Source organism: Narcine bancroftii, chromosome 1, assembly GCF_036971445.1.
Source record: "Narcine bancroftii isolate sNarBan1 chromosome 1, sNarBan1.hap1, whole genome shotgun sequence".
Lineage (NCBI taxonomy): Eukaryota > Metazoa > Chordata > Chondrichthyes > Torpediniformes > Narcinidae > Narcine > Narcine bancroftii.
The window spans coordinates 461,728,859-461,743,916 of NC_091469.1; the positions used below are offsets into that span (position 1 = coordinate 461,728,859).

The following is a 15,058-nucleotide window of genomic DNA, read 5'->3' on the forward strand; positions in this document are numbered from 1 at the left end:
GGTGAAAATCGAAGGCAGGAAGTGATATATGTTCTAATATTTCCTGTTATATCTGAAAGGTGCTTCAGGACTAATGGATGTCAAACTCAGTGTATGATTTTCATGCATTTATTCGTGACTAACAACCTGGTTCAAAAGCTGGTGAAGATTTGTAATATCAACGTGCATCCTGTTTCATGATTATCCAAAATATTCCATTCATATCCTTGCATGTACTGCTTATTCTTCTCTTGAGAGAAGCTTGGTGGTTATTCAGTCAGTTAACTGGCATTATTAAAGGTGAAGTCAGGCAGGGCAATTTTAGGGCAGATCGATTCAACGTCACCAGCATCCCTTAACAACTTCTACAGGTGCATCAGTGCATTCTCTTGGGGTGAATCGCCGTGTGGTGCGTGAACTGGTCCAGCACACATAATCCCTCCCGTCCATCAACTCCAAACAAATCCCCGTGCCTTAGAAAAGCGGTTAACATATTTTTTAAAAACTCATCTCATCTGCACTCTCTTCATTTCCCCTGCCTCCTCCAGCATGTGGAAGAAGATTCACAAACGTGAGACCAAGCATCACTAGATTTGAGATCATTTATTTCTGGAATGTACTCAAGAATAGTAAAATGATGCTGCCTTGGCTCCCTGGCAACTGATCCCTCTTTGTAACTTTGCACTTTTGCTCTGCCATATACAAGATGTCTAATCAGTCTGCTTGCAAATCAAATTCTATCCCTGCATCTTAGTATATGTAGCAATATGCATGAACATGAACAAAAATGAATGAAATGGGGTAACATAACAAAAAGATTGCATACTACAAGTGAAAACAAAAGGAAAGGTGTTATAAAGCAGACAATGCTAACAATTAAATTAGACAAATAGCATCGTAAACCCACACCTGCTCTGTCCAAACCTTTATTCTACATCTCAATTCAGCAAGTTTATCGCACAATGAGAGATCCAGGAAACTGAAAATAAATGGCAACATGTAAATACTTGTTTGTATGAAATGATGTGGATTTATGGCCTTTTATATGAATATTAAGAAATTAACAATAAATAAAAATAAATGGACCAAGACTAGATTGTTATCTGCTTTATATATTGCAGCATTTTATCATGCGACAGCAGCGATTTCTAGCGAAGCAGCTATAAAACAAAACCCCTGCTGTTTTATTGCATTGAAATTCTATAAACCCTCCTCCTCATTGGATTATCCTTGATGTACACAAATTGTAATTTTGGAATGGTGCACAGCAAATTCCACACTGAAGTAACATTCAGCACCAGTGCTGGCGTTCTGGAAGGGAGAGAACAGAAACAAAAACAGGGTTACTGAAAATCAAGTAACTGCGCAGCAGTGGAAACAAAAACATAAGCAATTGATTTACCCCAGTCAGAAGAACTCATAGATCATATGTGCCCAATTCTGAGTGGTTAAACTATAAAACCACCAATGTAATTCTATGGATTCTGCAAGACCAGCTGAGATCCTCCAGCATTTCTGCATGTTTTTACTACAATCACAGCGACTGTAGACGTCTGTGTTTCACTCTATTGGAGCAGGTCACTGGGTGCTCTTTATGTAGCAAAGATACGTAAGACCCAGCATTCTGGACCTGAGCCCTTCATCAAGGATTCGGCAAAAATCAGGCAGGCATTAAAATAAGATGGTGGGGCAGCGGGTGGAGCACATCTCCACAAGCATGAGATTAGAGATGGATAAGGGTGGGTGGGCAGAAGAGTAGAAAAGCTGGGAAATGGTAGGGGGAGGTGATAGCTCTCTGAATGAAGAGGAATTTTCTGCAGAAGGAGGTCTTTCATTTGGAATGTGATTGATGGCATTGGTCACTTGATGGAAATATGGAACAATTCAGCCTGGAACAATGCCATGTCACCAATTGTGTCTTTTCTTGTCCATTGTAAATGTTATCCAAATGGTCTTGTTCCCTGCTCCAGTCTTCCCATTGTCCACTTTCATCCCGCCCACCATTTCCTGGTTTATCAAACTACAACCTAATCTGGTTCCATCTGTCTTTCACCTTGTCAGCAGAATCACAGACAGCAATGAGGAAGGGTGCAGGAGGGAGATAGAGCAGCTCGTAGTGTGGTGTCACTCAATGTTAGCAAAATCAAGGAGATGACTGTTGACTTCAGGATGGTGTCAGGGGAACTCGACCTGGTCCTCATCAAGGGCTCAGTAGTAAACAGGGTCAAGAAATTCAAATTCCTGGATATCAACATCTCCGAAGATTTGTCCTGGAGCCGCCACATTGATGCAATCATGAAGAAGGCCCGCCAGCAGCTACACATTGTGAGGTGCTTGAAGAGATTAGGTATGTCCCCAAAGATTCTTGTAAACTTCTACAAGTGTTACCATGGAGAGAATTCTGGCTGGTTGCTTCAAAGTCTGGTATGGAAGCACCATCTCTCAGGACAAGAAAAAAACATCAAAGATTTGTTAACTTAGACTGCAACATCACAGGCACCAGATTTCACTCCATCGAAGACAGCTACATGAGGTGGTATCTTAAAAAAACCTTTATCGTCAAAGAACCCCACCCACCCAAGCCATGCCCCTCTTCATTCAGCTACCATTGGGAAGGAGGTACAGGAGCCTAAAATCGAGCACTCAGCAGCACAGGGACAGCTTCTTCCCCAATGCCATCAGATTCCTGAATGATCAGTTAACCCAAGACACTGCCTGACTTCATGCACTGATTTTAAAAAAATATTATTGTTGTAAGATGGTTCATAAGAAGCTGCTGGAAAACACAAAATTTCATGACATGTTCATGACAATAAATCCTGATTCTGATTCTTTTCTTTTTAAAATATTTTTATTGAGTTTAATAGAAAAAAACCATTATACATGACCTCTTAGTTAATGACATAAATCAAATCATATCATATGCATCACACAAAAATTGTAAATCAAAAATGTAACCATAATTATTTACTTAAACGATCCCATTCAAATCATTAAATTCTATGATTATATTGAATTAACAGTTAATCCATTCCTCCTCATATAGCCAGAATTAATGTTCAATAGAAAATAGATAAGATACAATTAAGATTCCCTTATATAAAAAAAAGGGATTTTATATTTCTCGGATATTTATGTCTTGCTCTGAGATGCGGTCAATATCAACGATCCACAATTAAACTCATCTTTAACTAGTTTAGTTATACTTAAAAAAAAAGAAAAAAGAGGAAAGAGAAATACCACCCCCTCCAGCCAATAATCCAACCCCTCCCTCTAAATAAGGTTAATTTGTATAAATTCCATCAGCGCTGTCTCCGCTCCATCCTCAACATTCATTGGAATGACTTCATCACCAACATCGAAGTACTCAAGCTGGCAGAGTCCGCAAGCATCGAATCCATGTTGCTGAGTGCCCAACTGCGCTGGGTGGGTCACGTCTCCAGAATGGAGCACCATCGCCTTCCCAAGATCGTGTTCTATGGCGAGCTCTCCACTGGCCACCGAGACAGAGGTGCACCAAAGAAGAGGTACAAGGACTGCTTAAAGAAATCTCTTGGTGCCTGCCACATTGACCACCGCCAGTGGGCTGATCTCGCCTCAAACCATGCATCTTGACTCCTCACAGTTCGGCGGGCAGCAACCTCCTTTGAAGAAGACCGCAGAGCCCATCTCACTGAAAAAAGACAAAGGAGGAAAAACCCAACGCCCAACCCCAACCCACCAATTTTCCCCTGCAACCGCTGCAACCGTGCCTGCCTCTCCTACATCAGACTTGCCAGTCACTAACGAGCCTGCAGCAGACGTGGACATTACCCCTCCATAAATCTTTGTCCGCGAAGCCAAGCCAAAGAAATATGGATATGAATCAGGTACTAGAGAGGGAGGCATGTCGTAGTGTAAGCATTCATATTAGAACCATCTTACAACATTATTATAAAAAAATAATAAATATAGTGCACAAAAAGTAAGGAATTATCTTTGGATCATTGATTATTCGGTAAAATCTGATGGCAGTGGAGAAAAAAATTGTCCTTAAGTGCTCTTGTACTTTTTTCCCAATAGTAGCTAAGTGAAGAGGGCATGGCCTGGGTGGTGGAGGTCTTTGTGGATTGAGGCTGCTTTTTTTTTAAAGACACTGCATCAAGCAGATGTCCTTGATGGGCCCTGCCCTGTTGCACATTATGTTCACATCTGATTCACTCCTATTTTGGTATAGATCTCACCAGATCCTACCACACAAATGATGTCTTTAACACTTGACCAGAATTGCACAAAACAAACAGTAAACACTTTCTTTATTGAAGAAAGAGCATGAAAATATCTGTGTTGTACTAACAACACAAAATTGCTGGAGGAACTCAGCAAGTCTCGTAGGGTCCACAGAAGGTAAAGATATATAACCAATGTTTCTGACCTGTGACCTTCTTCAAGGTATGGGCAAAAAGTAAACAGGTGCCTAAATAATAAAAAGGCTGGGGAGAAGGGAAGAAAGATTAGGGGAAGGAGCACAGATGATTAGACAAAAGGTAATAAATGGATATGAATAGGAGGACAGGAGAGAGAGTGAGACAGACAGACAGAGCTGGAGGAAAGGAGAAATAAGAATAGGCGAAGGGGAGAGATGGGGCAGGGGGCTAATGGAAACTGGAGAAGTCAGTATTAATGCCTTCTGGATGAAGGGTGCCCAGACGGAATATGAGATGCTCCTCTAATTTGGTGGTGGCCTCGGTCTTGCCGTGCATGCGACCATGGATAGACATGTCGGCTGAAGATGGAACAGGGAATTGAAGTGGGTTGCCACTGGGATATCCCCACAGTTGTTCCAATGCGACCATGGATAGACATGTCAGCTGAAGATGGGGCAGGGAATTGAAGTGGGTTGCCACAGGGATATCCCGACTGTTGTTCCAAACAAAGCTGAGGTGCTGAAGGAAGCAATCTCCTAGTTTGGGCATAGTCTCTTCAATGGAGAGGAGACCAAAATTGGAGCACCAGATCTACTGCCTATGGGCGCTGTGAGACCTGCTGAGTTCCTCCAGCATTTTTGTGTTTTTACTTTTTTTTTTCTTTCTTTGGCTTGGCTTCGCGAACGAAGATTTATGGAGGGGTAAATGTCCACGTCAGCTGCAGGCTCGTTTGTGGCTGACAAGTCCGATGCGGGACAGGCAGACACGGTTGCAGCGGTTGCAGGGGAAAATTGGTTGGTTGGGGTTGGGTGTTGGGTTTTTCCTCCTTTGTCTTTTGTCAGTGAGGTGGGCTCTGCGGTCTTCTTCAAAGGAGGTTGCTGCCCACCGAACTGTGAGGTGCCAAGATGCACGGTTTGAGGCGATATCAGCCTACTGGCGGTGGTCAATGTGGCAGGCACCAAGAGATTTCTTTAGGCAGTCCTTGAACCTCTTCTTTGGTGCACCTCTGACACGATGGCCAGTGGAGAGCTCGCCATATAACACGATCTTGGGAAGGCGATGGTGCTCCATTCTGGAGACGTGACCCACCCAGCGCAGTTGGATCTTCAACAGCGTGGATTCGATGCTGTCGGCCTCTGCCATCTCGAGTACTTCGATGTTAGGGATGAAGTCGCTCCAATGAATGTTGAGGATGGAGCAGAGACAACGCTGGTGGAAGCGTTCTAGGAGCCGTAGGTGATGCCGGTAGAAAACCCATGATTCGGAGCCGAACAGGAGTGTGGGTATGACAACGGCTCTGTATATGCTTATCTTTGTGAGGTTTTTCAGTTGGTTGTTTTTCCAGATTCTTTTGTGTAGTCTTCCAAAGGCGCTATTTTCCTTGGCGAGTCTATTGTCTCTCTCGTTGTCAATCCTTGCATTTGATGAAATGGTGCAGCCGAGATAGGTAAACTAGTTGACCGTTTTGAGTTTTGTGTGCCCGATGGAGATGTGAAGGGGCTGGTAGTCATGGTGGGGAGCTGACTGATGGAGGACCTCAGTTTTCTTCAGGCTGACTTCCAGGCCAAACATTTTGGCAGTTTCCGCAAAACAGGACGTCAAGTGCTGAAGAGCTGGCTCTGAATGGGCAACTAAAGCGGCATCATCTGCAAAGAGTAGTTCACGGACAAGTTGCTCTTGTGTCTTGGTGTGAGCTTGCAGGCGCCTCAGATCGAAGAGACTGCCATCCGTGCGGTACCGGATGTAAACAGCGTCTTCATTGTTGAGGTCTTTCATGGCTTGGTTCAGCATCATGCTGAAGAAGATTTAAAAGAGGGTTGGTGTGAGAACGCAGCCTTGCTTCACGCCATTGTTAATGGAGAAGGGTTCAGAGAGCTCATTGTTGTATCTGACCCAACCTTATTGGTTATCGTGCAGTTGGATAACCATGTTGAGGAACTTTGGGGGGCATCCGAGGCGCTCTAGTATTTGCCAAAGCCCTTTGTGTTTTTACTACAATCACAGCATCTGCAGAATTTTGTGCTTTATTTTCATTAATGAAATTACCAATGTCATGTTGAAGGTGAAAATTGTGACTAAAAAATTTAGTTTGAAATTAATCTGGCACAAACTCCTACTAAGTTACTGAATTGCTTATTTTTGGACTTTATCATTGTCAATTGCTAAAGAATTTCATTTTGTTGGAAGAGGAAATTTAATATTTAAATGCAAAAGAAATAATTAAAAGAAACATTTGAACCATAGAAAAAAAATAACAACTTGTCCATAACAAAACGTGTAATCAAAGAGGGATTCATGGGTGTCAGGAGTTTCAAAATTAAATGTGAATAAATATCACAAAATAAGCCTTAATATTCATAATTGAACAATCCATATACTGATAAATATTTAATTTGACCTTGAGTCTGTTGAAAATTCATTTCAATATACATTTGAAAATTCATGGTGTGTCAAAGGCTAATTATGCACTCAGATTACATTGAGGTGCCTATTTTAAATTTCAGATGAAACATTTTTCACAATTTCTAATCAAGGCATTCTGCAGCTATCAGTCAAAATTGAGTTGAGATAGTTTATTTTAACCAAACGACCAATGTTTTTGGCTCCACTGAAATATTCCCTTTGCCTTCAAATATGCTAATCAGCAATAACACACAATTCCCTGAGTACCATCTGCTTTCAAATCTCATGCCCAAAACTATGGCCTAGAAAGTCATTTATTCAAGTCCAAATAATTACAAGATGTGTAATTGAAATGGGCTTAACTCAGGAGACAATGTTGTGTCCCTTTTTGGCTTTCTTTTCACTTTATTGGCTGATGTACCATCAATAATCACAAAAGGCTGGAGTTGTGGAACTATCAGGCTTTTATTAACTATCGACTGGAATGGCCGTCGACCTCATTGACTGATCGAGGCAGGGTGGACTGGGGAGCATGCAAGGGGCTAAGGGTAGGATTGGTCTCGGGAGGTGTGTCCAGCCGGCAGCAACCAATCATAGCATAGCAGTGGTTTACCACATTGGCAAATTCTCATGATATGTTTGTGACGATAAAATCTGATTCTGATTCTATTTTCCCTAGAGTTTTTATTTGGAATAACCCACCCCAAAACATATGTTAGAAGTCGTTCAACACATAATTCATCTTCAATGTAATAAGTCTCCTTAACTCTGTACAATAAACAAAACCTGCTGACTCAGGACCAAATGATGATTATATCCCGTTGCCTTTGCTAGACACTGCGTGTGACCTGCTGAGTTTCTCAGGCACCTTTGTGTATTGCACTACAACCACAGCGCCTGCGGGCTTTCCTGTTCATCTTTTATTTATTGAGACAGTAATTGGGTTAACCTAATCCTTTTTTTTCTTGACATTGTGCCTGCGCTTGATGAAGAGTTCTGGCCTGAAATGTTGAGGGATCAGAGGTTGAGAAGCTGAGCAAATTAAACATCTTGGGAGTCACTATCTCGGATGATCTTTCCTGGACCCAGCACTTTAATGACGAAAGCCCGTCAGTGCCTCTACATCCTCAGGAGTTTGCGAGATTTGGTATGACATCAGAAACTATGGCAAATTACTACAGATGTGTGGTGGAAAGTGTGCTGACCAACTGAATCATGTATGGGGATACCAATACGCCTGTGCATAAATCCTGAAAAAGGTAGTGGACACAGCTCAGGATATCACAGGCAAAACCCTCCCCACCATCAAGATCATCTACAGGGAACACTGCCGTTGGAGAGCATCAGCAATCATCAAGGATCCACACCACCAAGCACATGCTCTTTTCTCACTGCCACCATCAGGTATAGGTGCTATAACTCAAACCACCAGGTTCAGGAACAGCTGCTACCCCTCCAACATCAGACTCCTCAACAACAAACTCAATCAGAGACTCATTTAAAGACTGAAACTTTTGGAATTTATTGGATTTTTTTTCTATGTATATATTGTGCATTCAGTTTAATTACAGTTTTTAATTTGTTTACATGTGTATGTTGAGTTAGCTTGTTTTTGCACTGCCAATAAGTGGAAATTCTGCCTGGCCTGCAGTATGAAAAAAATCTCAGGATTGTATGTGATGTATATATACTGAAAATAAATCTGAAATCCAAAATCAGGCTTATTATGCTTGTGTAAAATATTTTTATCATTGTACCTGGATACATATGGCAATAAATGGACTTGGAACTTCTAGGCTAAGGGCAGGTAGTTATGAGAATTTGTAATTAACCAATAGAAAATACCACAATGGGAAATGATGCAGTTCAGCCTGACTCAGAGAAACCTGGCAGTTTGATGATTGCAACCTTCATTTACAATGCCATTAAAATGTAGTAAAATGGTTTTCAGTCCTGACGGTTCAGATGGTGGGTTAAATGGTCCCAGCATTATATTGATAATGCCACAACTTATCAGGTGAGTTGATCTCTTAATGGCATCAAAGGTAATTTCATTTATTTGAACCATTTGTGCTCTTAGTGTGAAAACATCTCAGCTGCAGTATATTCCAGGAATTCCTTTTTTCTGAAGAACATGAAACATTGAGTACAAGAGTAAGGAAATAATGTTGCAGCTATATAAAACTTTGGTTGGGTAACCCTTGAGGTTTTGTGTGCAGTTCTGGTTGTCCCGTTACAGGAAATACATGAAGGGTTTGATAAGGGTACAGAAAAGATTTACCTTGATGTAGACTGGATTAGAAAGTATGAGCAATGTACGGGGGAAGGTTAGATGAACATTGGTTGCTTTCTCAGTTGGCCAAGGGGGACACCTGATTGAGATATGTCAACAGGCTAGAGAGTGGGAACATATTTTTTTCAGGGTAAAAATGCCAAATGAGTGGGCCTGCATTGAAGTGAGGGAGGGGAAGATCATCGATGTGTAAGACAACATTTTTTTTAATCACAGAAAGAGATAAATGGCTGGAAAGGTCTGCCAGGAGTCATAGAAGAAACAAGTATGATTGCAACATTGAAGAGGTCTTGAAATGGTCACATGGAATATGCAAGATATAAGGAGATGTATTGGGTGCAGGAAGAAAAGGTATAATTTAAAGTGAGATTGTGTCTGCAAAAACTTTGTGGGCTGAAATATGTATTCCTGTGCTGGACTGATCAATGTTCATGGACTTGTACAGCACAGAAACAGCCCAACTCATCCGTACCAACTAAGTTACCTACCTGAAATTGTCTATGTCTGTTAAATGTTATAATTCTATGCACCTCTACCATTCCACCATATAAAGCTCATGACCAAATTCAGGGATCTAAAACACTGTTCCTTCCTTTGCAATTGGATCCTCAACTTCTTCACTGGATCCCAATATGTGAGGATTGGCAACATCACCTTTTCCTCACTAGCTATCAACACAAGGGCACCTCAAGGCCACGTGCTTGCTCATTGCTCTAATTTGGTTCAACAAAATCAATAAAGGAGTTGATTATATCAATCAGCCTTGTTGGTTGAATAATTGGAAATGATGAGTCAGATTATAGGATAGAGATTAAGAATCTAACTGTGTGGTGCCAGAACCATTTTCTCTCAATGTCAACAAGACCAAGGAGCTTATTATAGACATTCACAAGGGAGGGCAAGGTACAATGCACATTTCTTCATTGACAGGACACTAGTACCTTAAAGGTCCTGAGACTACACATATCAGGGGACCCCTCCTGGACCAAGCACATCACTGCAAGCATGAAGAAGGCAGAGTAACACCTATACTTTCTAAGAAGTCTGAGGTGATTTGGCATGTAATCAAATATTCAATTAAACTGCTCCAGGTGCACTGTGGAAAGTACACTGACTGGTTGTATCATGGCATGGTTTGGAAACTCGAGTTCCCAGGAATGCAGAAAGCTGCAGAAAATGGCAAACCTAGCCAAGACCATAATTGGCACTGACCTGTCTATTGAAGACATCAGTGTGAGACACTGCTTCAAGAAGGCAGCCATCATCATAAAGGATCCCCATCACATCGAATACAATCTCTTCTTGCTGCTTCGTTCAGGAAGAAAATATAGGAGCCTGAATTTCAGCAAATCTAGATTCAAGAACAGTTTTTTTTCAACATCCATACTAGCCTAATCATAGGACTACCAGAATATTTGTTTGCATGTTTGAAAGATTATAGTTTTTTTCTTACAAGAACTGCTACTGTGACTACTTATTTATACATCCTTTTATATTTATTATTTATTTTTTGTCTTCAGGTATTGTGGTTATTTAATTGATACTACTGTCACTAATTTATCTCATGTACCTGTGTTGGATACAGTAAGTATGCAATGAAAATGAACTCTTATTTCATTATTTAAACTAAAACTTGCACATAGTACATATCCCTCTATTATTTGCATATTCATATATTTATCAAGAAGCCTCCTACACACAATTTTTTTTAAAATTTAGGCTTTACAGCACAGTAACAGCCATTTCAGCCCACAAGTCTGTGCTGCCCAATTTGGACCCAGTTATTCCTACATGCTAAGAATGTTTTTTAACAGTGGGAGGAAATCGGAGCCTCTGGAGAAAGCCCATGCAGACATAGGGAGAACATACAAACTCATTACAGACAGCCCGGGATTCGAAACAGGTCACTGGCGCTGTAAAGGCATTGCACTAACCGCTATGCCAACCATGCCCCACCAGGACTCTAGGCACATACCCCACTCACTGTGCAAAAATCTTAATCTGCCACCTTCATTTCTCCTTAAAGTATGTCCTGCAGTATGTGAATTTTTTTTAACCATGGGAGAAAGATTTTGGCCATCAATGCCTCTCATAACTTAATAAATGTCTCCTAGAAATCTATATCCATGGAAATATAGTCATTTATTATTTTAGTCACCTCTTCAAAATTCAATTAGCTTTATCAGAAGTGACTTAGCCTTTATACATAGCAGTAAATGCTGTCTCTATCAGTTCAGTGTTTTGATACTCAGTTATAGACACCAGGAATTTCTTGATCACAGATGCTAGATTAATGTTCATGGATTCCTAATTTCAAATCAAGGGGAAAAAAATTGAAAATGGGATAGAATTTTAATTCTGTATATCCTTCAAACATATAAGGAAGCCATTTTGGCCACAGAGCAATTCTATTGCATAAGAATCTTCCCTGTAACTTTTTAGAGTCTCAGAGAGAGAGAGAGTCCAATCTCACATTTCATTCCTTCAAATTCACTGTGTGCAGGCAAATCTTACACTGTGCACAGAATGTAACATTTATTAAGTTCACCAGGCTTTGGTGCTTGAAAGGTAAATGGTTACTGCTCAGGAGAGCAGTGAAAGATTTGATATTCCAGGACATCCACAACTGATGTACTTCCATCAGCCACTTCAGTGTCTTGCTGATGAAACTTTCCCCTTCAGGGTTCTCCAGATGATAACCTCTTTTCTTTCAGGTCACCACAGAGTTCCTTTTTGTTTCCTTTATTCCAAGTGAAACATTAGACAGCCAGTCCTCTCCTCTTGCATGAACCACAAGGGCTTTGACCAGGCTGTCTTCCAAATGGGGTTTTCCACAAGCTTGCCAGCTTGTCCTGTTCCAGTCCCAGCTGCTGTTGCTAACTGGAACAGTGTAGAAGTAAGTGATATCTCTCTCTCTCTCTCTCTCTCTCTCTCTCTATCTCTCTCTCTCTCTCTCTCTCTCTCACACACACACACACACACACACACACACACACACACACACACACACACACACACACACACACACAGAAAGCCTGTTTGACTCTCTCTGCTTGCAAAACCACATGACTCTCTTAGAACAGCAAGCTCCCCTTCAGACAGAAGGCGGCTACAACATACTCTTTGCCCTTTTTGTAAACAACAATCCATTAGTGAAGTCTCTTGGGCACTGTCCAAAGCTCTTGAAAAGACTATTGGCCCCAACATGTCTAGCATGGGGCAGACCTCCAGTATTTTAAATAAGATCTATTTTAAAGTGTTTGTATGTGACCTACTCTAACAAAACTTTCCCAATTTATCTCCCAAAAACATATCTACATACTCTGTCACAACAGGCTCTTCAATCAACTCATCTATGCAGACCAAGTTAGCAGTCAAAGCTGGTCCCATTTGCCTGGATTTGGTCTATACACTTAGAAACCCTTCCTTTCCATTTATCTCTGAGAAAACAAGATATTGCATCACAGACAGTACAGGCTCTTCAGACTCGAACTAATCTCCTACTTTAACCACTGCCTAAAATTTCTCTACTGCATAACTCTCTATTTTCCTCAGTTCCATCTTGTACTTACCTTACAGTCTCTTAAAAAAAAATCTATTTTACCTGCTTCCACCACTATTGTTGGGAGCACATTCCATACTGTGTGGAAAAACCTACCTCTTACATCCCTCCTTTACTGACTCTCAAGCACCTTAAAATTGTGCCCCTTGTGCAATCCATTTCTGCCCTGGGGGATAAAAAAACTCTGACCATCCACTTAATCTCTGCCTATCTTCATCTTGTGCACCTCTTTTCCATCACTCCATGGAGAAAATACCAAGTTCCCTCAACCTAACCTCATTAGGCATGCTCTCCAATCCAGGCAATATCCTTGTCAATCTTCTCTGCACCTTCTCTATTAGCCATGCATTTTCTTATTAATTAAAGGGATGCTGATCTTATCTCAAGCACATCACCAACTGAACTCTTACATATCAATTAATTGACTTCTCTCCCATGACTTCTCCCCAGAAATTTCTGGTTTCACGTAAGATTCAAGAAGTATCAGGCTGTCTGACAACCTAATTAAAAGGTTGGTAAAATATTAGAACTTATCACAGTACTGCACAGGAAGTGTCCCTCTGTACTGACCCTGACAATTTAAACTGCACACGGTAGGTATCCTTCCATTCTTTGCGGACCAGCAAAATATACATTCTGAGCAAGAATCATTGATATTTTATTTGCACTGGGAACTTTGGTTTATTGTGCAATTCTGAAGCTTGGAGATGCTGAGGTCAAATTTAGCATCTATTCTATTATGCAGGCTGTATATAAATAACAGCACAAACAGGAATTTAATCTGAAATTTTCTTCATGGTCTGCATTCTTCAAGCCCACAAGCTACTGAAGACACCATGATGGTGAACAGACACCCTCTGTTCAATTTCTTTGAACCATCCAACATATGTAACAAAAGGTTGCTGAGAGACACTTAACTGATACATATATACAAATCTCTTCTTGCAACACTTATGATCCTGGAACAGTTTAAAATGGAATTCTATTATGTAACAAATGTAACAGTTATTACATTGTGTAATACATTAACATAGTTGCCTTTGCTCATCATTTTAACTCTGTCTAGACGAAGTGCTTAATGAGACGTTGGCATAACAGCAAACACTCATGTGACAGACTTATTGCATTTGCCATGGCAACAAGTGCTTCAACCTTATGAGTATTACCTCAGAGAAAAGAACGGCTGGAGGCATGTTTATTTTGAACAGAGGAGAACTTGATAGGACCCATTTTAACTCTTTTGTTTGACACAGCTAAATGGAAAGGTCTGGATTTGGAAGGAGTGGCAAACATGTTGACAAAAATATCTTCAAACACAAGAGAGCCACGTACACAGAGATGAAAAGCACATACAGTGGGCAGAGCCACAGTTTAATGAGATGTAATTTTAATTGTTTATTTTATATAGTTATAGCCAGGGCAATCCAGTTCCATTCAGTACAGGTTGGAAATGGGAAGAAATTATTATTTTTTAATTTAATGGAACAGCACAGCAATAGGCCCTTCTGCCCATTTGTCACCATTTAACCTACTGACCCTGCAGCAGGAACAGGGGAGGAAACAAGAGCACCTGGAGGAAACCCATGCAGACATGCGAAGCTTAGACAGTGACCCATTTGAACATGAGTCTTTGCCGCTATAATAGCATTTTGCTAACCACTGCACTTACTGCGCTGCCCCATCTGTGTAATTTCAATGCGATTTAGTAAAGCTTGACAAAATTAAAATAAAATGGATATTCTAAGAAAGTGAACTAAAATGAAAACTAAAAAAACCACTGCCATTGCATAACAAGTGCATCAGTAGCCCCTTTTGCACAGCCTCTTCAATATTGGGCCTTTACTCTGCCATACCGTTCTGTGTAAAGGGTACAAATGCGGAATGGGGGGGGGGGGTGTAATCCCACCTTTAAGCTGGCAGTGGAGGTTGTCACAGCACCAAACTGCATTATGCCAGCGTTCAGTGCAAGCAAGCAAATCCGGCTTAATAGCAGGTCTTCTTTACAGCAATATTTCAGGATCTCTGTGTATAAATGGCTAGTAATTGAAAATGGACGGGGACAAATTAATGCATCAGATGCATAAACAGAAATATTAATACCCATTATCAGAAAAAATACAGTTTGCAAATTAAGCATCATGTTTTGTTTTGCTTTAGATTGAAGATGTAAAATAAGAAAGGCTAATGCAAAAATAATATTAATTTCAACAAAAGTAAAACAAGAGTCAAAAGAGCTCAAGTCAACAAAAAAAAAGATATTGAATATGATGAGCGAATGGTCTGGAAATTCAATCAGACACGGGAAGGAAGCTGCTGAGTTTAACTTGGAAGAAGACATAAGCACGGCAATCATACTGGGGTTCACGACCAACATTACAGGTCAACCTGCAGTGGAGCTGAAACATAAAAATGCCA

The 15,058-nt window shown here is 40.7% G+C and overlaps 1 long non-coding RNA gene across 1 annotated transcript; it reads right to left on the minus strand.

The window, feature by feature from the left end:
• Nucleotides 1-1,190: 1,190 nt before the first annotated feature.
• On the minus strand, nucleotides 1,191-13,728 carry LOC138753746 (uncharacterized). The gene is made up of 3 exons (XR_011351402.1): nucleotides 13,656-13,728; nucleotides 10,294-10,386; nucleotides 1,191-1,290 (listed from the first exon to the last, which is right to left on the minus strand). It is a non-coding gene; the product is annotated as an uncharacterized lncRNA (long non-coding RNA).
• Between the last annotated feature and the right edge of the window lie 1,330 nt (nucleotides 13,729-15,058).